The 23,175-nt window shown below is 45.2% G+C and overlaps 1 long non-coding RNA gene across 1 annotated transcript in view; it reads left to right on the plus strand.

The window, feature by feature from the left end:
• Positions 1–19,369, plus strand: part of LOC121035239 (uncharacterized) — a 41,426-nt gene extending 22,057 nt beyond the window's left edge. The window contains exon 3 of the long non-coding RNA XR_005792815.1: positions 19,264–19,369. This is a non-coding gene — a long non-coding RNA (uncharacterized LOC121035239). The remainder of the gene's footprint in view (positions 1–19,263) is intronic.
• Positions 19,370–23,175: the final 3,806 nt, after the last annotated feature.

Consider the following 23,175-nt stretch of genomic DNA (forward strand, 5'->3'; position numbering starts at 1 on the left):
AAGGTAGGGATGACAGGCCCCAAATGCAGCTTCTATCATTCTGTGTCTTGATGTTATGGACAGAGCACAGGCTTCTAAGTCAAAAAGATCTGGACTTAAATCTTGTCGGTGACACTGACCAGCTATGTGGCAGAGACTACCCGGTCCAGCTCACTCATCTGTAAAATGGAGGAGAGCACGACCCAGCTCACAGGATGGCAAAAGAGATGATATAAAACAGTTCAAGTGAGTTTCCATGAGCAAATATTTGTGGAGCACCCATCACGCATCAGGCACAGATCTGGACACATAGAATGGAGCAGTGATCGATACTGGTACATAGAGACAAGACATGGTGTGACCAGCAGACCAGTCGGGGCCTCATGCTTTGCTTCTAGAAATCCACTATCTTTCTCCCCAAATCATTGGACTCAACCATCAAAACTTACTGAAAGCGGTACAGTTACAAAAATGTAGCAGGACTGCCAGCACTTCATAGGAATCTGTAACCTGGTCTCCGTGTTTGGGACTGACAGCAGCCAGGACCCACAGCCATTAGCTAAAGGATGGGGTGCACTGTTAGGGTGCACAGTTGCAGAAAGGGCCACCCCAAGGGCAGGATGAGTCTGAGTGTTTAGAACTCCACTAACAAAGGAAATTATGCATTGTTAATAATAATAATAATGGAGTAATTTACAACAGAGACCACCATGTGGGAGGGAAAAAGGTACCCTCTACATCTGCTCATATGCCTGTAAGAAATCAGGCTGCCACTTGTCACCCTCAATACCATTGAGTCACAACATCTGGGATTGTCCGCCTCATGTAACAGACACAACAGCCAGGTTTATGTCCCAAGCACTGTGCTAGATCCCAGGGATATAGCAATTACATTAACACAGTTCCTCACCCTTGACAAGTTTATGATCTAGAACAGAGGTTGCAAAACTTTTTCTTGAAAGGGCCAGGTAGGAAATATTTTAGGCACTGTGGGCCACGTAGTTTCTGTTATAACTATTCACAAAACACAGCTGTAGATAATATATGAATTACAACGCACAGTTTCTTTACAAAAAGAAGTCACAGGCCATCTCTGGTCCATGGTTTGCTGACCCCTGACTTAGAGGGAATGACAGATATGTAACCAGAGAGTGTTAACAAAACACGGAAAATGCCATGATAGCAGGGAATGGGCACCTAACCTAGCCTGTGACTTTCAGATAAGACTTTTTATTTCGGACCTTGTATCTGCAACCGCACGTGCACATTGCTCATTTCTTTGCCCTTTTGCAAAGAGCAGATCTTCCAAGGACAACTACCTCCCAACTCGGGAGGCTGCTGCCAAAGTTCAGGGTGGGGGACCCAAACTTGAATAATGATTTTAGCAGCAGACTGGAGAGGAAGACTTGAGATAGCAGCTAAAATGGATAGGACGCAGTGACAGAATATGGAGAAGGAGGGAATGAAGGATACCTTGGCCGGTTACCATGTTTCTGAGTAGGGTGATTGGGCAAGTATTCACCAAGAAAGGAAAGTTAGGAGGAGCCTAATTTTACAGTAAGAGGATAGGTTTTCTTTGGTTGTGGGAAGCGGAAATGGAAGTGCCTAACGGGTGTTTAGACATCCCTGAGTCCTGAGGCTTTCCTATGAACTATTAATAGAGATCCATACCTGATCGCCCTGTCCCCTGCCTTGTCCCTCTCAAATCCAGCCTTACTCAGTGGCTACAACGTTCTACCTAAAATGCCAGTCTGACTGTGGTACTCCCCAGTTCCGAGCTCTTGAGTGGCTTTCCATGTGCTGTGGGATAAAGTTTCAATTCCTTCACTTGGCCTGAGAGGTTCTCCAAACTTGGTCAACCTCTCCAGCCTTCTCTGTGACCACCCCCTGCCTCCTGGGAGCTCCTCCATGAGAAGTCAAGACCTTACGCAGGCCAGGTTGGGGGATTTGTTAACCCAATGCAGATAAGGACTCAGACTTTGTCCCTGGAGGACTGGGACTTTCTCTATTGGCAGAGGAATTAGGATGGGTATCCTCTCTGGTGGAGGAGCAGGATCTCAGTTTCAGCCCAGGAGTCACTAGCAAGACTGCAAACATCAGCTGGCATTTCTTCCAACGGGTTTTCACAGTCACAGCCTTTCATCAACATGCCCTGAATCCTCAACTTTTCCGGAACTCACAGTAGAAAGGAGAGCACGGTCAGGAGGGAGGCCTCCTTCCCCATTCTGTCCTCCCATTAGCCATGCCTGGTGAACTCCCAGTACCAGGGAAATAAAAACCAGCTCCTCCTCCCACAAACTCCAGGGACCCCATTAAACCCAAACTGCCTAGTATTCACATCACTGCTCCTGAAAAAGGAACGGGATCGATTTTCCTCGGCTGGGGAGCAGAAGCTGGCAGTTTAGAGCTGAAGTTTAGACCCATCAGACATCTCTTCAGAAGAGGATTCACTCTCTGTGAGGCTCCTGGCATTTATAGCTGATGCTTAGGTTGTCAAAACAGTGGTAAGGGGCGAAGCAGCTCCTCAAAGATTATAGGTCAAAGAAACAAAAAGGAAAGTTTTTGGAGAAGCTTTTATAGAAAGGATCATCACTGACAACAGGCTTGTTTCTAGTTGAGCAGACACAGAGTTGGGGAAAAAAAGCTTCCAGCTGTCTGTGGAATATTTCAGCCTTTATTTTGCATGCAGGGAGGATTTGCCTTCTTACCTGCTGGGTTGGGTTACCAGCAGTATGTGAGAAAGGGTGATTTCAGACTTCTTTCGTGGTTCAGTAAACTGCAATCTTTCCCTTCTGGGCTAATGATTCTAAAGAACCTTTACCTTTCCCGTTTGCTCAACATTCAATGACTTTGCGGATTGGGAGTGGTGCCCTCCACCCCAGTGAAAGCAGCCGGCTTTGCCCCAGCACCCATGCTGGGTTTTCTCCAAGGTGTATGCCTTTCCAGAGTATCTTTTATCCAGCCTTGAAAGGTACCACCCGCCCACGAGTCGAGCCCCAGGAGAAATCTGTCTGGATCAAAATATCTGCTTTGCTTTTATTCCCAAGCCCACTTTTGCCTTCCCCCCCCCCCCCATGACAACTGTGACCCACTGCCCCCCAAACACTGCTGTCCCCAGGTCATATGTGACACTTGGTGAGATTTATTTCTCTGTACACATTAGCAAAGATTTTAGAGTTCATGTCCCAGAACTTATTTTCTTACGGAGACTAATAAACACTTTTTAAACCCTCTAAATTGCCAGAACGAATACATATCAAAGAATTTGCTTATAGCCTCAGTGGCCCTGTGGGTAGCTAGCGATCTTAAAGCTTGCAAGAGGAAACAGCACAACTAGACGCTCAGGCTTTGGCCTCCACACCTCAGTCCAGTCCTGTTCTGCTCCCTGACGCTATTCCTTCACTGTCCTTTCTTCTGCTTCTTTTCCTGTGCTCTTGTGCTTGTATGGAAAAGTCCAGGCAACAAGAGAAGGACTTTTGCTACAGGGATTGCTAGTGCCATTGCCTGGATTATTAATTATTGTTGATAGTGAAACATGGGTTTCGGCAATTGGTGCAGAGTAGTTACTTACCCTCCATTGTAGGCTCTCACTTAGCTGTGAAAGTATTTGTAATAAAGCTAATAATGAGTGAATGGCAGACATTATCAAAAAGGAGATTTTATTCTTAAGATGGTTAACACACAGTCTCTCTCCCCCATCCCTGCCACCCCTTCCTCCTTACTTTCCTTACTTTAATCCTTTTTTTTTTTTTTAACATACCTAAAGTGCACTAACCATCTCTGTTTACTCACGCCCCCTTTTGGGTGAAATGCTCTGGCCTTCCCTGAACTTCTTCATCTAGGCTGCAGTAGCGATGCACTGAGCTTAAATCCTTCCCCTCATTCATGTACAAGGCCCTAGGCTGTCACAGTAGAGCAGTCCTGAGCACAGGTTAGCAAGCAGAGCCTCACAATAGCTCATGGGTGGCCCACTCTGGACCTTGGAGGCTGAGACTGGAACCCTTGGATCCCATGTTTGGGAAGTGAACATGTCAAGCTTGTTAGGAATTACCATGCATGACACCAGACTGTAGAATTTCAAGGCAAATTCTAGGAGTATGAGCCCAGGGAAAGATGCACGGTTGAGCTGGGAGGACCACCTGGCAAATGTCCCTGCACCCCCTTCTGCTAAGAAGTCGCCTGATGCTTTGAGTAGCCGCTAAGGATACTGAGGGAAGGTGCTAGAAGGGTATGGTTTGCAGAACCCCTTGAGTCACTTTCACCCTCCCTCCCACTTCTCCTTTACCCTCCCTTCCTGAGGAAGGTGCTGCGGATGAGCGCTCGTGCCCAAGAACATAACTTAACCTGAGTACCCGATCTCTCCAGCCTCCCTAACGATCCAAGTCAAGAAAATCATTGCAATTTACAACCCCTCCCTTGTGGTACTGCCAAGCCTTTCTCTAGAAGGCTGTTTTGTATTCCCTCTCGACCTCAGCCCGCAGTGTTTTCCTTTGCATATTAAAGGATGAAAATCAAGGTGATGGACACATTCTCTCAGCACCAGGGAGTCAGCTGCCAAGGTTTTCTGGTGGACTCCACCTCTTCCTACGACCTTTTATTGCCAGTCTGGTCTTCACAGGGAGAATGCGAGAGAGTGCATATGTTTCCCTCATTCTCTTCTCTTCTGATGATGAATCACCTGGGAAGTGACCAGGAAAAAAGAAAGGGAAAGTCACAAGCAAGTGGGTCCAAAGTACTGTTGATTTTACAAGATTTTAATGCCGCGCTGGACAGAGGGAACAAATTGTGTTTTATATTTAACTGCAGCAGGAGACTTTATGCTTAATAGGTTTTTTAATATAGTTTGACCTAGTACTGTCAAGAGAAAAACTACATTTGTTCCCGCCTTACACTCAGGACATGATTTCTGCAGATAAATAATTTGTAATGCAGTTTCTATTACTAAGACAGCGTTTCACACATCTGTTTTATGTTTCATTAATGGTACAACAAATGAAACCATCAACCATCCTGCTTCTCTGTATTAATTCAACCTATAAGAAAAATGTGTGAAGACTCTAGACAGTAAGGCCGATTACTGTGTCAGGGAAATCTACTAGTTTACTTATGGATCTGCGGTGGTTGCCAAAGCACAAATCACCGTCCTGGCAAATGGCGATCCAATTTACCGTTTAAATCAAGAACTAGTGCCGTGGTCTAATCCACAGCGGGGCAGTTTAGAACCCATTAAATCCTAATTTAACTTAATCTCCAGTACCCTACTGATGGTGAATAAGTCAGTTGGAATTCCAAGCCCCAGTGGGAGAGACGTGTTGGAAAGAAGGTGGTGGATGGGACTCTCCACCCTTCTTAAGAAGAGGGCAATCTTGAGTTGCCCCAAAGAGACTATGTTGTCTTCTGTAGTGGTAAATCGGAGAGGAGCACTTTATTGTGTCTCTTGTATTAGACCAGTCTTACAAAAGACATTCACAAAAGCGGGTGGGAAGTTCAGGTTCAGTTGGCTTGAGGTATAAAGGAAGTCAAAGGCTGATCAGCCATTTAGTTCTGAATTTAGTACAGCCTTGATCACTGTCCTTCACATCCCTCAAGGTTTTGATGCCCATGAGGTGCTCTGTAGACCATTTCTTTTGCATCAGTGTTCTGATAGTAACAATGTGTTTATATTAGGAAGGTCCTATCCCTCCCTTGGGTTTCCCTTCTAGCTAACACATATGCCTGTAGAGGAGTTAGCTCAAGTTATGGAGCATTCTGGTTTGGGCTTAAGGGACATAGTTCTGCAGAAAGTATCTCATGCCCACCCACTTTACTGGTTCCCTTTCCTTCAGTTCCGTTGAATAGTGCCTTTCATGACTCTTATTGCTGGTCTCCAACATCTGAAATGTCTTTATCTATGGTATTTGCCACCCACTGACACCCTGCATACTCTTTTATCTTAGAACATTTTATAAGGTCCTTTTGTGTTTGGGGTACGGAAGAAGTCAGAGTTGGAATTTTTGCCTTCGTTGCATTGGCAGTGCAAAGACTGTGTTCTGTGATGCATAGCATGTTCATGTGGGATGACATGTGTATGTTTTAGCAGTAACTCAGACGGCAAGACATTGGGAGAACCCTGCTCTAGATGGGGTGTTAAGTGTTGGCCTACCAGAGCCATGTATCATGATATACTAAGGAACACAAAAGAGGGGCATCTGCTAACCTGGCCTGGCTGATTGTGATCCGGAAATGTTTCAGTGGAATAAAAATTTTTTAAATGACAGTTGACCAAACTAAGAAGCATTAAGCATGGGAGGATAGATGGAGACAAAGATGACAGCATAAGAGAAACGGAAGAAGCGACAGGAGAGGCAGGGGGGCACTGGAGTCTAAAGTTCAGGCAAGGAATGGCAGGCATTAATCCTGGAGGACTGGAAGGGGCAGGTTCCTGCAGGTTTTGTGAGCCATGGCAGGAAATATGTACCTTCTTCAGTAGGTAATGGGGTAATACTGAGGGGCTGGTGCAGGAGAGTGACAGGCACAGTCTGGTTTTACCATATGGAGGAATGACAATCAGGCTGGTGTATTCAGTAGTCTAGATAAGAGGTAATGAGGGCCCAGACAGTGGGACTAGGGGATAGATAGAGGAAAGAGAATCAGATTATTTTAGAGGGTGGGGTCCCCAGTAGGCCAGGAGGACAGGTACTTGGAACAGGCAAGGGACGTGGATACACCCTCTTGTAACAGATCACTGAAAGGACAGAGCTGAGACTCCAGGGACTGCATTAGCCAGTGCCTGGATCAGTGCAGAAACAAAGAGGACCTAGAGCCCATGCTCTTTGCCCATTGCCCCTGAGTTGGAGCTGGTCCTAAATTGAGGTGAACTGATGGTCTGGCAGGTGGTGATGCCAGCAGGTCTGGGGTGGAAAGTGAGGGAGGCCAAAGGCAGAAGAATCAGCAGGAGCCACAAATCTAGGAACGGGGCTGCAGATGTCTTGTCACCTTCCACCCCCTCACAGCTCTGAGAACCCTGCAAAGTAGCCTCTGTGTACTGAATCTGTTCAACCTGCCCCTCTCAACAAAGGACACAGGTTGGGGCTCACACGCCCTCACATCCCACTGAGGAAGTCCTGTGCAAAGTGGGGAGAGGTCACGTTGTAGCACCAGCAGGTGATCCAGATCTAACTTTTCCAGAGACAAAAGGGACTTGACCGATAATATCCCCAAATCCACGAGGATGGTTCTTCTTTTCTTTCTTTCACTGAAGAATAGGTGGGGAGCAGGGGGCAACACAAAGAAGACATTGATGTGGCTCATGTTTATGGAAATTACAGTCTACGGGGGGGAGATAAGGTAGGCAGGGAAAGAGCATAAAACATGTGTTCCTGACCCACTTGTGAGGCAGTGCTATAGACATTCCAAGGAAGGAACGGTGAATTTCCTGCTGTGGACATCATAAAGGTCCGGTGGAAGAAGTGGCATTCAACTGGACCTTGATGCGTAGAGAGGACTGACCACCCAGGTGGAAGGAAAGGTCCAGAAAAGTCTCAGACACAGCGAAGTTCAAGTAATGCTGAACAGATTGACTTGTTAACTGTGAAGGGCATAAAAGGAAGCTGAGGGCTGAACGGTGGGCCCAGAGGACCTTAAATATCAGACCCACAGTGTGTACTTGATTCCATCAGCTCCAGAAAGCTGGTGGGTCATGTTGAGAAAGGTAAGGTATTTTCAGAAAGTATCTGGTGGAAACTGATGTTTTGCTCGTGATGTGGCTCTAAATCTTGAGAAATGCCCCACTTCTTAATTTTTCCTGCTGTTGTAAATGCAAATAGTCCTTTCAAGCTTGCAAAAACCAAGTTCTGCTCTAAATGTAGTGAGCTATTGACTGACTTAAGTTTTTCCTTTTTTCTTTCACAGAAATGCTTATTGTGCTTAGCTGATAAGTCTAAAGGGACATGGGCCCAGCAGGTCCCAATATGAGCCATATTTGGGGACATAGAGCATTTGTGGAAATGGAGCTTAATAATATAGATAAAGGACTCTTGTGCAACAAGCACAATGAAATATTCATCCCATCATAAGAGTTAGAATAAAAAAATAGAAGTACCCCAGGGATAACCTGGAATCACAGAGAAATGTTAATGGTCCCTTCTGATCCACAGTCTTAAAATAGAACACCCCAAAGGTGACAGCCATCCTATGAGAAGGGGCAAAAGGAAAGGGACATGGGATGGAGATTCCTAATACTTGGTAAAAAAGCCCCAGCTGTCCCTGGGATTAGAGACAACCACCAAGGTCAGGCATGGGTTTCAAAACAGATGCAAGGAAGATGAGGACAGTTATTCCCCCCAAGATCCGATAAAACAGGAAATTATGCTTTCCTTCTTAGATTTCTCCTTTCCTTTATTGGTTGGAATTACCTTCATCGAGCATTTAGATCCTCTTGTGTCTGTTGAGGTTATTAAAGCCTCTATTTTTGTCCAAACTTTTTTTTATTTATTCTGTCCTTTCTCTCTAGTTAGTCTTCATGCTTGTAAACTGGTGTCCCCCAGGCCTTCTTGGTGTGTAGACACATAAGATGTCTCATTAACCCAAATAGTTTAAGACATCCTGTTCCCATGAGCCTCAAGCCCTCCTTTCTAAGACTCATGTCCTCACGGACTTCTCTGTCAGCTTGTCACATGCCACTTGTTGCTGGCCCACCCAGTCAATATTCTCTGCACAGGCAGTGGCTTCAGGAAGTCATGCCGTTGCAAGGACTAATTAGACTTTTCCTGAGGATGAAGATGTTCAGGCCAGTGGTGCTGGTTCCCTAAGTGATTCCCAAGCTTCCAGTCCTCAAGGTCCCAGAGAGGTGCAGGGTAGCCCCGCACAGCAGAAATCATGGCCTTCCAGGGCGCCATGCCTCTCTTTTCCACCAGGCCTGTGTAGCATTGCTTATGCCCATATCACACCATTTCCTTCAGCTTCTATCTCTCCTGCTTTATACCCAAGGGATATAATAGGGACTAGATGCCATCCTATCCCCTGCATTGTTACCTGTCTACCATCTCGTTATCTTATATCCTAGCTCAAAAAACATTGAACAACGAATACATGAAAAGTTAAAAAAAAAAAAATCTACATATATTCACACTAAAATACTTTCTTCCCCCTTCATCTACCAAAACACAAATGCTCTCGTACATAGCAGCTCATGCAAATAATCAAGGAACATATGCCTTCCAGCCCCATAAATAGCCAACTTGAAATTTCATGTGGGGCTCACCTAGCCATCCCCTGCTACACGTTAAACAGATCCCCTCCCACTTTGTCATAATGCTGGTTGTACATAGTCATTTATAGCCTAAAGCCACTTTTCACAATTGGCACTACTCTGGTGTCAACTGTTGAAATCTGTTTGCCAAAACACTGCCTCGTACGAGGCTCTAGTTTGTTGTTGAAGCGCTGCTCTTTGTCGTGAAAGGACAGTTTACCATTTTGGGCCAAGAACTGGATTTATAAGTGTTTATGTAGCAATTTGTAAAATAGCATTTTAAGATGACTTCTGCGTCTATGTTGTTAGGACAATATTTGCCTGCCGCAGAATGATGAATTGGAAAAAGCATGAGCTTTGATGTCAGATAAACACAGGTTTGAATCCCAGCTTTGCCATTTACTGTCTGTGCGAATTTAACTTATCTTGAGTCTCAGTTGTGAAAAAGAACCAGTAAAATATTGTCATGAGGGTTCGATTAGATGACATATGTAAGGCTCTTAAAGAGACTTAGTAAATCGTGGCTACTATTACTTATTATTAAAACACCATTGCATTGCCCAAGACTGCAGGAAAAAAAAACATGTTTAAACACTTGGGATAAACCAAGGATGCTATATTCATGGTACCCATGCCACTTCTCCCTATTTCCACGCATGGAACAGACATCATTAATCAATAATCATACTTTTTCCCAATGAGGCTAAACTTGCCCTCAGAATCTTCAACACAGTGTTACAAGCAACCACCACTGCTATTTATTAAACAAATAAAAATACAACTTTTTAAGTATATGTATATCCCATGTAATGTTTGGGACATGCTTAAGCTAAATATGTATACTAAAACTATTATACCAAGATAGTATTTGTTAGTTTTCTGCAATTTAAATGTAATGGAAAACCTTGTGTTTTATCTGGCAACTGCTGCTGTTTGCATGTTAGTTGAATCTGATTTGCCATCCCTGACCTCTACCTTAAACTTGACTTTGGGGGCACCTGGGTGGCTCAGTCAGTTCGGCATCTGACTTCAGCTCAGGTCATGATCTTGCAGTTCGTGGGTTCAAGCCCCATGTCGGGCTCTGCACTGACAGCTCAGAGCCTGGAGCCTGCTTCAGATTCTATCTCTCTCTCTCTCTCTCTCTCTCTCTCTCTCTCTCTCTCTCTGCCTGTCTCTCTCTCTCTCCCCAAAATAAATAAATGTTAAACAATTTTTAAAAACCCAACTTCGGGCTGTCAAATGATAAAGACTCAATTATAACTAGTTTGGGGGATAAAAAGTACTGTATTGGCATACATGGCTGGGAATTGCAGGGTGGGTCTAGCATCAGACACTGGATTCAAGAGCTCAATCAGTATATGAAGTCTCTGTCCCTCTCTCTGGCTTCAGACCTGCTTCCCTGTTGGCTTCTTTCAGCAGCCTGGCTCTCTCCACCCGGCAGGGAAGAAGTCTCCCCAGGAACAGATTTATTTATTCCCAACTGAACAACAAGGGAATTTCTTTTTCCCAACTTCTTTTTATCAATCCAGGCAATTCTGATTGGCCTCGCTTAGGTCTTGTGCTCACTTCTATAACTGTTGACATACAGAAGGGCATGGGTCATGGAGCATGGGTCTTTGTGTATTGGGGGGAGGAGGGGTTAGATTAAGGTACTTCAAAGGATAGTCCCACCAGGATCACCTGACATGGGAGAAGTACCATTCCCTAAAGAAGCAGGCTGTGCCAGGCAGAAAAAACCTGACAGCGGTCCAATTCCATTCTGAATTGTCTGGGTGTTGTTGTTGTTGTTATTGTTTGGATTAGAGAAAGTCTTCAATATACAGGAAAGTCACAATCTATAATTGAGATACAAATGTGCAATCAACTGTAGTAAGCCCAAGGTGTGAGGGCACTTCTGATGGTAAAAAACCCAAGTGACGTCACACTAGCAAATGTCTTGTTGCACAAAAATGCCAAGAAAAATAGAGATTTTGTGAATGATTGACAGGGACAGTAAGAATTGCTGGCAAATGCTCCCTAGGGAAGCATTTTTGACTCAGTGTTGGTTTTTAAACAGTTCTGAAGCATGGAAAAATCCCATGTTTTTCTCACGCCTTTGAAGCTCCTGACTGTCAGCACCCAAAGGACTTAAAACAAGGTGCTTTAAAGAGTTCTCCTTCCCCCAGCGTTTGGAACTGTACAGTGTGGGGAGTAGAAGCAAGGCCATGTCGTGAGACCACCAGGGTTTGAATCCCAGCTCCACCACCTGCTGGCTTATGAACTTGGGCATGTTCTCTGATAAGGCAGGTCCAGCACTCCTGCAATGAGGTGAGCTGCCCTTGAGACAGAGTCATCTCCAGGACAGGAAGGGAAGGTTTGGGCAACAAGGTCCAAGAGCAAAAAAAGGTCTCCATAGAAAGGGCTGTGGACAGGGAAGCTGACACAAACTGAAAAGACCACCCATTTAAGAAAGTGAGCCCTTGCCACACCCATCCTCATCACCATATGGAATCCTAGGATCTTGTGGAATACTTTGTATAGGCACTATCTATAACAGAAGATCTCGAAGAGGGAGTTATTCAAAATGATACAGGGAAACAGAAGACATGGGGAAGAAGGGATAAGTCCTGAGGGCCTTGAATATATATTTGCCCCAAAAAAGTGACATCTAAGTCTGACACTGAAGGCTGAGTATGAATCCACCAAGCAGAACAGAGAGGCATCAGCCATGCAATCATGGAGGCATGAATATGCATGGTGACATCTCCCAACCTTTTTTGACTCTTAAACCCCACATGCTGCATGCTCAAAGGCCCTCCTGCTCTGATTTGAAAGGGAAAATAGGTAAGTAATTTTATGTGTTGGTTTTCTCTAAAAAGTTAAGAATCAAAACAGACACCATTACCTTTTTCAATGACACAAATCTCCTGAGACATCATTATGAATCCCAGGAGAACCACTTGGGAGCTCTTAGACTCTGGCATGTCTGGACAGTGTGAGAAGTGTGGGTATACTAGACTAAACAGGGAGTGGGGGAGCAGCAGGGAAGGAACCCACAAAAACAAAAGTACCTGGACTGCAAGCCCTTACATGCTGTGTAAGACTAATAACTTGTTTCTAAGAAAGAGAATATGGCAAAGGTAATGGGATATCACTTCAGAGGTTGGGTTACTAAAAGACTGTGTCCTCTGTCTTGCGGGCCCTCTCTTGCCTTCTTGCTTGCTCCCTCTGATGGGAGCCAGCTGCCATGTCTGAGCCACACCAGGAAGAGGTCCACATCACAAGGAGCTGAAGAGGTGCTCCAGCCAGCAGCCCGGGGTGAGCTGAGGTCCTTAGTCCACCAGCCCATAGGCTACGAGTCTTCCCAATAACCACAAAAGTGAGTTTGGAAGCAGATCCTCCCTCAGTCAAACCTTCAGATGAGACTGTAGGCTGGCCAATGCCTTGACTCTAGCCTTCTGAGAGACCTTGCAGCAGAGGCATGTAACTTAGTTATATGCAGATTGAGTTGGGGTAATTTGTCCCACAGCAATATACAACTAACACAGTCACTAACATTTATTAGCTCACACTCCCTTCCAAGCACTTTGTTCGTATTGTCTATGCATTAGTGATCCCATGCATTCTTTAGGGGGAACTGTGTGAGGTACAGTAATGATCCCATTTTACAAATGAGCATCCTGAGGCTAAGCTGGGTTAAGGAACTCTTTCAAGGTCAAACAAGTACTAAGTGGTTGAGCTAGGATTCTAATTTTAATCTTTCTTACCCCAGAATGTTAATTCTGAGGCACTACACTTTATATTGTCTTAAATGCAGCAAAGGTCTGTGGAGGTAGTGGGATAGGAAGGAGGTGGGGAGTCGTGGGCTTCCAGAAAACCCCTCGTTAAGTCTACAGAAAATTGGAGGAGGGTAACTAAGAGCTGATAATTTTATTTCACCTTTAAAGGCTGTTAAGCACAACATACTATAATGGAATTAGTGACCTTATTAAAACATTTACTCACACATTACTACTTGATAAAATTATGAGTTAATAAATCTTTTTATACCTACAAATGATACAACAAACCATTCGTCTGAAGGAGAATCATCTGCTTATACCGACTCTCTGGTTTATTTCAGAGGTACTGGGAGTCTTTAAAAAGCCAATCAGATTTGGGGAAGGAAGGGATCTTCTTAAGATTCCCAGTTCTCTGTAATCCAGAAGGACACCGCCAGATGCCCCTCATGCCAGCCCCACCACCCACCATTCCTCTGGCCCACCCACCATCTGTTCATCTGGCATAGTGCTGGGAATGCCCTCCTTAGCCAAAAATATCTTCACAGTTGCCTGGGGAGAATAGTAGGTTGGAGAGAAGTCCAGAAATGGAAGTGAGCAGAAGCAAAGGAAGATCGTCTGCCCTCCAGTTTTACTGGTGCAATGTGAAACCTTTCAGGGAAGAACAGAAGGCTGGGCATGAAGGGGGGTGGGGGTGGTTCAAAGCACCTGGTAGCAGGTGCAGGTGTCCAGGAGAATGGGGGGGGAAGGACAGAGCATGTCCAAGATGGCTTCACTAGCCTACAGATAGACATCTCCTTTCTCACTAGGCACATATCAGGTCTCCTGCTTGAGTCCCCTCAAAATCCCCTTTCTGCCACTACTCATCCATCCCTTTTCACCCTTCCATTTAGGAGCTCCTCCCTTCTCCTTAACCATCTCTAACAAAATGGCTGATAGAAAATTTCCCAGAGACACCCTGGAATTAGCCACATATTGTAAAAGGAAGGTAGAAGGAACTTTTGACTGACTAGGATAATTAGAGAGAAGGAGGTGTTGTTAAAACAAAACTAGTCCAAGTGTGGTACAAAATGTATGAGAATGTAAATTTTTTAGTTAAAGTTATTTCCAACATTCAAGAACACATTTGTCATCCTACAGAAGTCATCTAAATGTGTAAACATAATGCCATACTTGAGGAGCACGGAACATGATATAAATTGCTTGAATAAGAAAGTGGCCAAAAGTTTAACATCTGTTAAAAGTGATTAGTCGTGGTTACCTTTTTCTCGGCTGAATTGTTCTTTTGATGTTCCTCATATTAAAACTGGAGCCAGTCTGGGCAGAGGGATAGCACCCTCCCCACGTGCCTGCTCTCCATCTCCTCTCATTGACAGCTACCACCCTCGTGGCAGTGACACATTCCGTGGAAATCAGCAACTTGCTGCAGAGTTAGAATTGGTTGTGCACCTGCTACATGTCAGCAGCATCATATCACCTTCACATACATTTCTTTCGGGCTTCATAATGACCCTAGGGTTTCCACATTTCATGGAGGAAGAAACTGAGGCTTGGTGAGATTAGACAGTTTACCCTGCTAGAAAGCAATGGATAAGGAAGTGAACATAGGCACCCTGTCTCTGGCATCCACACTCTCAGCCCTGGCGTGGCTGCCTGCCCTGGAGATCAGCTTACCTTTCCTTTCTAGGGTGGATCTCCGTGTCTCTGGGAGGAGTTGTTGGCGGAGGCCTAGCTGTGCACCTGACACTGGGCAAACTGCAATAAATATTCATTGCATTAAATCTCAAACAATGGGATTTATCTTAACTGTTTGCAAATACCCTGACAAATTTCTACTTTATAAATCATAGTCTGTAACCATATTAATCCTCCCCTGAACAGCACAAAAGTAGGTGGCCAGGTAAAGACCTTTTGGCACTGTTTTAGCCTCAGTTGCCCTGAGAGCAGAGTCTCTTTTGATAAGTGGCCCAAGAAAACAGGAAGGGGGGAACCCAGGAGAGAGAAACACAGGAGGAAGGGCAGCTGATTCAAAGGTGAGTTCTGAGTTGGATACAACTATGGGCCACAGGGACTCTGTCCCAGCAGGATTCTGGGTACCAGGAAAAGACAGAACAGCATTTATCCATAGGTTCCATCCTCCACTGGTCACGGGTTGCCCCCTGGGGTACCAATGCCCCTCACCTCCCAGGCTGCACCTACAGGTGTCCCGAATCCAGGAAGCCTGGGCAGAAAGTGAGAGGTACTTGTGGAACTAAGGCAAGGCCCTGGCAGATCACATCGCTAGAGAAGTAGGTAGACGAAGAGGATATGGGGCCACCACAGATAGTATCCAGTACAGGCCTTGTGTGGGCTTGAAGTCTTCAGGGGACACGGCAGGTGCTGGGCTGGAGGGAGGGCAGAGGTACTGGTTGGAATGCCAGATGGTACTGGGAGGTCTAGCCTAGCCCTATTTCAGAGATATTTGGAAAGTGCATTTTTTTTTTCACTCTCAAATCAACAAATTGGAAGTCTATTCAAATTAAAAACTTCCTTTTAAAATGCAAATAAATGAGAGAGGCCAAGGTTCATTCTACAGGTCATTCAAACCTATTGTGAGTGCTTTAATGAGATTGTCTGGAATCACAGGGAGTCCAGCCAGGAAGCATCAGCTTGGGTGGAAAATAATAGGAGAGGGATAAAGAAGTGTAATAAATGACTGTCGTACCTGGTAAATGTGAAGTAGGGTGCTTCTTGGGCTGAAACCGTGGCCACCCCTTGGAAAGCCTATGTAAATGTATCCGGTGGCCTGAGCAGCGACGTGGAATATACCACTGTACATTAGTATTAAGCCTGCTTTTCTTGAGCTGTCTTCTGAGAAGTATAAAAATATACTTGGAAGGGGCAGATGACACATTCCTTATAACTTCAGAAAAGTTTTAGAAATCTCAGTCTTGTTTACAATAAGCACTTTTTGTTTCCTGGGGAAAGCACTGGGCTATGCAGGTAACTTGGAGTTTGTCAAAAAATGACCTCAGTTTTGGGGCGCCTGGGTGGCGCAGTCGGTTAAACGTCCGACTTCAGCCAGGTCACGATCTCATGGTCCGTGAGTTCGAGCCCCGCGTCAGGCTCTGGGCTGATGGCTCAGAGCCTAGAGCCTGTTTCCGGTTCTGTGTCTCCCTCTCTCTCTGCCCCTCCCCCGTTCATGCTCTGTCTCTCTCTGTCCCAAAAATAAAAATAAACGTTGAAAAAAAAAATTTTTTTTTAAAAATGACCTCAGTTTTTAGCAAGTTGGCTTTCAGAACATGGGTAGGGTGCAGGGGGGAGGCAGGACAACAGGATCCCAGGCTCACCCTTCCCAGAAAACATTCTGCTGGAAGAGCTGCGGTCACTGGGCACGGGAGCAGGGAGAGCAGCTGGCACCCTCCACTAGTAGTAATTACAGTACTCAATGGTGGCACACTCTAATAGAACACGTGTTGATGCCAGGCGCTGTTCCCGGTGTCTTATATGTATTAACGAAGCATGAAATAGGTCCTATCATTATCTGTACTTTACGCGTAAGAAACTGAGTCACAGAGACACAAAGGAACTTGTCCAGGGTCACACAGCTAGTAAATGCACAGCAGAGCTGTGAATCACATTCAGGCCGCCAACCTGCTGAGTCCCACTCTTGTGAGTCCTGACCATAGACATAGTCAGGGAGACCCATGTGACTCCATTGTTGGGGAAAGTCCGGGACTAGGAGGCAAACACCTGTGAGCACACCAAGCTCAGCGCGCCTGGCAGAGGGGGTGGGGCTGGGGGAAGCCCATGGCATCCTGGGCGTTCACGTTTTTCCAGCAGAAGCCCAACAGAGAAGAAACCCTGGATTATATTCCCTGTGGAAAAGTAGGAATGTGAGCCCTGTAAGGACCTGACTCTTCTTGTCTGCCTTGTGTGGAGGCATGGTTGTGCTTGTGTGCAGTGTGTCCCAACACTTCCCCTCACATGTGCGGCCGCCTTGGTCCAGGTCCCCAGCGAGTCTCACTGGGGCTGCTGCAGTGCCTCATCAACGGTTTTATTCTTGCTCCCTTCTGTTTAGCAGACACCATGATCTGTCGGAAATGTCAACGAAGGCATGCCACCCCTTGGCTTAAAATGTTTTAGTGGCCACCCATTGCACTTTCAGTAAAATCTGAGTCTCTTGCCCTGGCCCAGGGAGGCCATGCACCTTCCTCTCTCACTCTGACTTCACCTCCTGTCCCTTTCCCCATTCCTCTTGGTGAGACAGTCAAACTGGCTCTATTTCCGGGCAGCCCTAGGCCTAATGAGAGGCCTTTCCACAGCCACCCGTCTTGCCTGGGGCATCTGCCCAGCCCTCAGCCCGGCTGGCTCCCTCTCACTCCCTGCTTTGGTCTGTTTAATTAGGTGCAGATCTGAGTCAGTCCTTCTGTTAAGTATGCAGCAAGTCGTCACGAGGAGACCATGCAAGGCTCTCCCCTCCTTCCCTGAGAGATTATTTGCCTCTCCTTCCTGAACCCTCGCTCTCATCCCCCACTCCCCACAGAGGGATCTTGATTGGCTCTAAGGTCCCCTCGGGAAGAATGTTGTGATGTTTCTCCTGCATGTTTTCCGTGTACATAAAAGGCATTTTCATTCTGTTTCCTGCCTTTTTTACTCAACAGTACGACTGACTTCTGGAGCTAACCACGTCTCTGTTCCTCCGGCCCGCTGCTTCTTAGTGCTCTGTGGTAATCCAGAGCAATCATTCCTAGTAGCGATGCCTGCCCCCCACCCGCCCGCCCAACTCCCTCCTGTTATAAACATTATTGTAATAAGCATTCTAGAACACATTCTCTTATGGACCTGAGCACTGTTATTCAGTGGAACAACATCTAGGAAAAACAGTAGCCTCCAGCAATCTGTATCTACACTGCAGACTTGAGTTCAGTGTGCTTAGGAGCCACACAAAGACCTGAAAATGGGGGCATGTTCCAAGCTTGTCTGCTGGGCTAAGAAAGCTCTCTCTTGGCCCTGTTACTGCTCACATTTCTAGGAAGCTGGCCTTCTCTCTTCCCCACTCCAGCCACAATGCCCCCGCTACCTATTCACGCCACTCCCCCTTCTTATGCCCTCACTGTCCATCACTTAGACTCTTCAGGCTTACCTAAGGATGGTCATTTTCCCCTTGGCTGTTGTCCGCCCTGACGCAGGAGCAGCTTCTCATATGCAGGGAACGAGGATCTAATACAGGTTTAGCAGTAATTGTGCGGAAGAAGAGCATCTAATTGAGATAGTCTTGTCATTTTCTTAAAGGTCACCTCCCTTGTGCAACTTCCTGGGCAGTTTCTGAAGCCTCATTTTCTGGGGTATTTTTTTAATGTTTGTTTATTTTTGAGACAGAGACAGATCATGAGTGGGGGAGGGGCAGAGAGAGAGGGAGACCCAGAATCCAAAGCAGGCTCCAGGCTTTGAGGTGTCAGCACAGAGACTGACACGGGGCTCAAGCTCACAAACCATGAGATCATGACCTGAGCTGAAGTTGGACGCTTAACCGACTGAGCCACCCAAGTGTCCCCCGAAGCCTCATCTTAATGGCCTGATATTCCTGAGGTCACGTCCCTCCATGTTCTGCCCTAGAAAGAAGTCAGCACCGTCCCCTCCCCTGCTTCCAACCCTTTGTTTTATTGGTTAGTTCAGATTCTTCGTCTTGGCTCCAAAGCTTGGCTCCAAAGCACAGTCTGGGAGCCATGCTGCCCTGGCTGTCCCGTGTAAAGTCCCCGAGTGGGGCTCAGGATGTGGTGTCCGCAGTCTCAAGTTCATTTCTTTAGCAGAAGAACAACTAAGCCAACATGAAACAAGGAGGCTTTTTTTGATTTCTGGGACAGCTGCCTCACTTCGATTGAATTATATTGAAATAACTTAGGTTTTAGGGGGATCAAATGAAGAATGTTTTCTGAATGGATTCAAAATCAGCTTCTGTTTGCTTGAAGATTTACGGGAGGTTCATCAGTCAGCCAATAAGTTCTGGCCTAAATTTGTGTCTCCTTTCAAAATGATTTCGAAAGCCCACAGCCCCTCAGCAGATTAAGGGGGAAGTCAGGAGCTCATTCTTTGTAAACCCTGCTGCACATCTGAGCTGGTCGTTAGTGAATTTCAAATAGCAGTTGCAGAAAGAAACCAGTGTAACCCAAGTTTTTCTGTGTCCCTGTTTTCACATTCCCCAGGAGAAACCTAAACTTCTTTTCCAAACCCTAAGGTGTCATTTAGATTGCTGTCAATGAAACTGTGCTCCCTGGAGATGATTTTACTCCGAATCTTTTTCATGTGTGTTTACAGAGGTGCCTGGGTCTGTGACTTTGGTTTTTGAAAACCTAACACCTGGCACAAGGAAATTCCTTAACAATCTCACCACATCTGTGTCCAGACATTGCTGATATCAAGAAAAGAGGTATGTTATGGTGCTTTGTTCTAGTTTCCTCATGTCAGTGAATCAAAGTAAAGATGGTAATGATAAAATAGCTAAGATAAATTGTGTGGTTAATAAGTGCCAGACCCTGTGCTAAACTCCTATAATCTCATTTAATAGTCTAAACTTCCCAGGAGTGACTTACCTAAAGCTTTGAGACCTTGCATAACTTGCCCAAGTTCCAATGACTGGTAAGGGGCAGAGCTCAGTGTAAGTTGCAGTCCAATTCCAAAGCCACTTCTCTTAAGTACTACATGTTTCTCTCCCCTAAAGTACCATCAGAAGGTTCTCAGCATCCTTAATAAGCCCTAACAAATGGGGACAAGTTTTTTCATAGCCCATTTTCCTTAATTTTTTAAGAAATAGGATCTTTGTTGCTCTTGTGAATTCATCTCAAGACATGGAATGTCAGGCATTGCTAATGGAAAGAAAAAAACCCACTAATAAATAAATAACCAAGTGAGTGTTGCTTTTGCTCTAAGTGCGTTTTTAAGACTTTTTTTAAACACCTAGAGGACACTTCAGTGGCCATAAACTGTGTAAAGAGTTAAGAATATTGAACCATACAGGAGTAATTGTTTTTATATGATATGGCATTCAGGGATGAATTTAGCAGCTAGAATAATTCTCCATTTGTAAAGGCATGTTTAAGGAAATAATGGCTTACCAACTGATAAGGAAAGGGAAAACAAAATGTCTATTCCCATTGCTGCTCTGTTCCAAGTACACAGCTGATTTGTTGTCCTCGGCTTCACTGTGTGAGGAAGGAGGAAGCATAAGAGCCAGAAAATTGGGGTATTTGAGGTCACAGGAACCTCACTCTACCATAGTTGGGCCATTTTCTTTCATCCACTCAAAGCTACTGCTTGACCACCTGCTATGTGCTTGGCTCGATACTGCACCCATAATATAACCTTGGTGAACAGCACAGAAACAGTTCCTGCCCTGAAGTCCTTATGATTACCCTTGGTGTCATTTCACTCCTAAAACTTAGACATGCGTGTATGAAACTGTTTCTCTACAATTCAATTTAATTTGCTTCTCAAATCTTCACATCCTTTTGTCAATAGGAAACAATCTTGCCAATTCAAGGTAAAACTCTCTTCCTTCTGGATTAAAACAGAGTCTCTTTTGGGTGAAGAATTGGTTCAAGTTTTCTTTCCTCTCCTTTCTCTCTCCCTTAGGAAGTATTTTGAGTTCCAGGGGACTCCAGGGGGAAGTGAGGTCTCATTCACAATGGTTTGCTGTCTACACGGGCCTTCAGTGGGTTGAACTTCACCTTAGTTTGTCCTCATCCTCAGGTTCTGGGCTTCGCTCCTGGTATGCATGCTTTCACAATGGTCTCTGGACTCTAGGAATAACTACTTGGAGTCTTCCTTATCCCAAATCCAGACCACTTAGAGTTAGCCCACTGTCTCTTAGGATTCCTCTATCCCGTGGGTCTAGAGATGTCTGTTATCTGTTTCCCCATCTTCCCTGAGAATGATAGTACCTCCTGGGGCCTCCCCCAGGCCCATCCACCTGTATCCCTTGCCCACCATTGCTACCTTTCTGTGAGGCTTTCTACATGGCTTTCTGCTTCTGTGGGTTATCCCTGAGAAAGCAAGACACAGGTTTCATCCACTCTGGAGTCCCCACACCCTGACTGAGGCAGGGATCATTTACTGGGGGGAGGGGATGCAGGACCCCCTTTTTGTCTTGATTTTTTTTCCCATTCCCCAAACTTCTCTTCAGCCCAGAAAGGACTTTCAATCTCCAACTGAGCAGTAAGGAAAACCAGCTCTTACATCATCATGAAATCTTTCAGAAATACTGTGTGTGGCGTAAACTTTATATGCTATTCTCTTCAGGACTCAACTTTTTGATGGTCAGGACGCCTTTTCTTAACTAGATAAATTGAACTTTGTCAAAACTAAAAATCTGTTCTCAAAAGATATTGTTGAAATAAAAGATGGACCACAGAGTAGAAGATATTCATGATACGCATATTTGACCAGGGTCTATCTGCAGAATCTATGAAAAACGCCTACAACTCAACAGTGCAAAGCCAAATGATCCAATTTTTTTAAATGGCCAAAAGCCTGGAATAGTAACTTGACAGAGAGGTTCTATGAATGGCCAATAAGCTCACAAAAAGATGATGAATGCCACTGGTCATCAGGTAAATACAGATTAAAATCACTATGAGATACCATTTCACATCCTTTAAAATGGCTAGAATCCAAAGTGCTGATAATCCCAAGTCAGGTAAGGGTGTAAACACCTAGAACTCTCACACAGTGATGGTAGGGGTATGAAATGGGTCAGCTACTTTGGAATATAGCTTGGCAATCTCTTAAAAATTAAGCATACTTCTACCCTATGACCCACCAATTGCTAGGTATTAACTTAAGAGAAATGAAAATACATATCCACAAAAATTCTTGTACAATAATGTTCATAGCAGCTTTATTCATAATAGCTAAAAACAGGAAAGTTCAGGGGGCACTTGGGTGGCTCATTCGGTTAAACCTTTGACTTGGCTCAGGTCTTGATCTCATGGTTCGTGGATTTGGGCCCCGCGTCAGGCTCTTTGCTGACAGCTCACGAGCCTGGAGCCTGCTTTGGATTCTGTGTCTCCCTCTCTGTCTGCCTCTCCCCCACTCGGGCTCTGTCTCCCTCTCTCAAAAATAAATAAAACATTAAGAAAGTAGGAAGTAATATTAATAAAAGTAGGAAAGTTCCAAGTATCCATCAACAGAGGACAGGATAAACAAACTGTGATGTATCCGTGCAATGGAACACATCTTTCAATAAACACAGCACGGTACAGCAAGTGTATTTCTTTTCCTTATGGTTTTCTTTTTTCAAAAAAATTTTCAATGTTTGTTTAATTTTGAGAGAGAGAGAGAGAGAGAGAGAGAGAGAGAGAGAGAGCGCAAGCGAGTGAGCAGGGGAGGAGCAGAGAGGAATCTAAAGCAGGCTCCAGGCTCTGAGCTGTCAGCACAGAGCCCGTTGTGGGGCTCAGATTCACGAACCATGAGATCATGACCTGAGCCGAAGTTGGATGCTTAACTGACTGAGCCACCCAGGTGCCCCTTCCTTATGATTTTCTTAATAATATTTTCTTTTCTCTGACCTTCTTTACTGTAAGAATACCATATATAATACCCATACAAAATATGTGTTCATCCACTGTTTATGTTATCAGTAAGCCTTCCAGTCAATAGGCTATTAGTAGTTAAGTGTTTGGGGAGTCAAAAGTTGCATGTAGATTTTTGTGTGGGGATTTGGCACCCCTAACCCCCACATTGTTCAAGGATCGACTGTAATTCCATCTATATAAAGCTCAAGCACAAACTATATTATTATAAGTCAGAAGAGTGGGTGGCTCTCCTTGGAGGCAGTAGGGAGACGCTGGACCAGAGACACCAGGGAACTTACTGAGTGAAAGAAATGTTCTCTTTGTTAAATGCAGTGCTGGCTACCCAAGTGTATACATTTTTCCGAACTTAAACTTTATACATTTTACTGTATGTAAACCCTGCATCACTTGATACAAAGAAGAAATAGGCTGCTGCTGCTTCTGCTTCTGCTTCTGCTACTGCTTCTCCTCCTCCTCCTCCTCCTCCTCCGCCTCCTCCCCCCCCCCCCCCCTCCTCCTCCCCTCCTCCTCCTCCTCCTCCTTCTCCCCTCCTCCTTCTCCCCTCCTCCTTCTCCTTCTCCCCTCCTCCTTCTCCTTCTCCCCTCCTCCTTCTCCTTCTCCCCTCCTCCTTCTCCTTCTCCCCTCCTCCTTCTCCTTC

Source organism: Herpailurus yagouaroundi, unplaced genomic scaffold, assembly GCF_014898765.1.
Source record: "Herpailurus yagouaroundi ecotype Mexico unplaced genomic scaffold, PumYag 161, whole genome shotgun sequence".
In the NCBI taxonomy this organism is placed as follows: domain Eukaryota; kingdom Metazoa; phylum Chordata; class Mammalia; order Carnivora; family Felidae; genus Herpailurus; species Herpailurus yagouaroundi.